The 2,500-nt window shown below is 51.4% G+C and overlaps 1 non-coding gene across 1 annotated transcript in view; it reads right to left on the reverse strand.

The window, feature by feature from the left end:
• LOC143351238 (5.8S ribosomal RNA) overlaps positions 1–41 on the reverse strand; it is a 155-nt gene extending 114 nt beyond the window's left edge. The window contains exon 1 of the ribosomal RNA XR_013081600.1: positions 1–41. This exon is cut by the window's left edge and continues 114 nt beyond it. This is a non-coding gene — a ribosomal RNA (5.8S ribosomal RNA).
• Between the last annotated feature and the right edge of the window lie 2,459 nt (positions 42–2,500).

Raw genomic sequence — 2,500 nt, forward strand, 5'->3', positions numbered from 1 at the left:
CTTCATCGACCCACGAGCCAAGTGATCCACCGTTCAGGGTAATCATATACAATTTACAATTTTTCTCTTTGTATTTAAAAATGCTCCTTGTTCTTTGCTTTAAAAATATTCGATGTTCGCACCTCCGACCAGCGTATCGACGGAGGATTGAACGCGCCATATCGACGACAAAAGTTTCTTTTTGTTTCCTGAATGACGGAAAACCATCGTTCGACGGCCGGGCGTACAGTACATTCAAAAGCCTTTGCGCGTGGCTGCGACCAAACGGGTATAATACACCCGTATATTCTTGGTTCCGAACAGTAACTTCACGCGCAATCGGGCGAACGCACGCGGCAGCGCCCATCGGTTGCTCGATGAAATCGATGCGATAAACTACAGCCTTCTCGGCTGGTCGTCGTTAGTCGCGCGAGCAACGGATGGCCGCACAATCGACGCGTCGTCGTTTGCGATTATTCGCCTCACGTTAGCCATGAGTATGTATATTATTCATTTACGAACGAACGCGGCAGCGTCCATCGGTTGCTCGATGAAATCGATGCGATAAACTACAGCCGTCTCGGCTGGTCGTCGTTAGTCGCGCGAGCAACGATGGCCGCAAAATCGACGCGTCGTCGTTTGCGATTATTCGCCTCAAGTTAGCCATGAGTATGTATAACATTCATTTACGAACGAACGCGGCAGCGTCCATCGGTTGCTCGATGAAATCGATGCGATAAACTACAGCCGTTTCGGCTGGTCGTCGTTAGTCGCGCGAGCAACGATGGCCGCAAAATCGACGCGTCGTCGTTTGCGATTATTCGCCTCAAGTTAGCCATGAGTATGTATATTATTCATTTACGAACGAACGCGGCAGCGTCCATCGGTTGCTCGATGAAATCGATGCGATAAACTACAGCCGTTTCGGCTGGTCGTCGTTAGTCGCGCGAGCAACGATGGCCGCAAAATCGACGCGTCGTCGTTTGCGATTATTCGCCTCAAGTTAGCCATGAGTATGTATATTATTCATTTACGAACGAACGCGGCAGCGTCCATCGGTTGCTCGATGAAATCGATGCGATAAACTACAGCCGTTTCGGCTGGTCGTCGTTAGTCGCGCGAGCAACGATGGCCGCAAAATCGACGCGTCGTCGTTTGCGATTATTCGCCTCAAGTTAGCCATGAGTATGTATATTATTCATTTACGAACGAACGCGGCAGCGTCCATCGGTTGCTCGATGAAATCGATGCGATAAACTACAGCCGTTTCGGCTGGTCGTCGTTAGTCGCGCGAGCAACGATGGCCGCAAAATCGACGCGTCGTCGTTTGCGATTATTCGCCTCAAGTTAGCCATGAGTATGTATATTATTCATTTACGAACGAACGCGGCAGCGTCCACCGGTTGCTCGATGAAATCGATGCGATAAACTACAGCCGTCTCGGCTGGTCGTCGTTAGTCGCGCGAGCAACGATGGCCGCAAAATCGACGCGTCGTCGTTTGCGATTATTCGCCTCTGGCTATCCGTGAGTATGTATAATATTCATATACGAACGAACGCGGCAGCGCCCATCGGTTGCTCGATGAAATCGATGCGATAAACTACAGCCTTCTCGGCTGGTCGTCGTTAGTCGCGCGAGCAACGATGGCCGCAAAATCGACGCGTCGTCGTTTGCGATCATTCGCCTCAGGCTATCCGTGAGTATGTATAACATTCATTTACGAACGAACGCGGCAGCGTCCATCGGTTGCTCGATGAAATCGATGCGATAAACTACAGCCGTCTCGGCTGATCGTCGTTAGTCGCGCGAGCAACGATGGCCGCACAATCGACGCGTCGTCGTTTGCGATTATTCGCCTCAGGCTATCCGTGAGTATGTATAACATTCATTTACGAACGAACGCGGCAGCGTCCATCGGTTGCTCGATGAAATCGATGCGATAAACTACAGCCGTCTCGGCTGATCGTCGTTAGTCGCGCGAGCAACGATGGCCGCACAATCGACGCGTCGTCGTTTGCGATTATTCGCCTCAGGCTATCCGTGAGTATGTATAACATTCATTTACGAACGAACGCGGCAGCGTCCATCGGTTGCTCGATGAAATCGATGCGATAAACTACAGCCGTCTCGGCTGATCGTCGTTAGTCGCGCGAGCAACGATGGCCGCACAATCGACGCGTCGTCGTTTGCGATTATTCGCCTCAGGCTATCCGTGAGTATGTATAACATTCATTTACGAACGAACGCGGCAGCGTCCATCGGTTGCTCGATGAAATCGATGCGATAAACTACAGCCTTCTCGGCTGGTCGTCGTTAGTCGCGCGAGCAACGATGGCCGCACAATCGACGCGTTGTCGTTCGTTTGCGATTCGCTTCAGGCTACCCGTAAGGATGTATATTATTTTATTACTTCCTCGCCGTCATCAGGACGTTTCGTTCGGAGCACGACGACGAGCACACACGCCACCGGGCAAAGCGGGATACGCAAGTTCAAACCGTAAAGGAACGTCGCGAAACGAT

The sequence above is a fragment of the Colletes latitarsis genome, unplaced genomic scaffold (assembly GCF_051014445.1).
Source record: "Colletes latitarsis isolate SP2378_abdomen unplaced genomic scaffold, iyColLati1 scaffold0106, whole genome shotgun sequence".
Classification (NCBI taxonomy): Eukaryota; Metazoa; Arthropoda; class Insecta; order Hymenoptera; family Colletidae; genus Colletes; species Colletes latitarsis.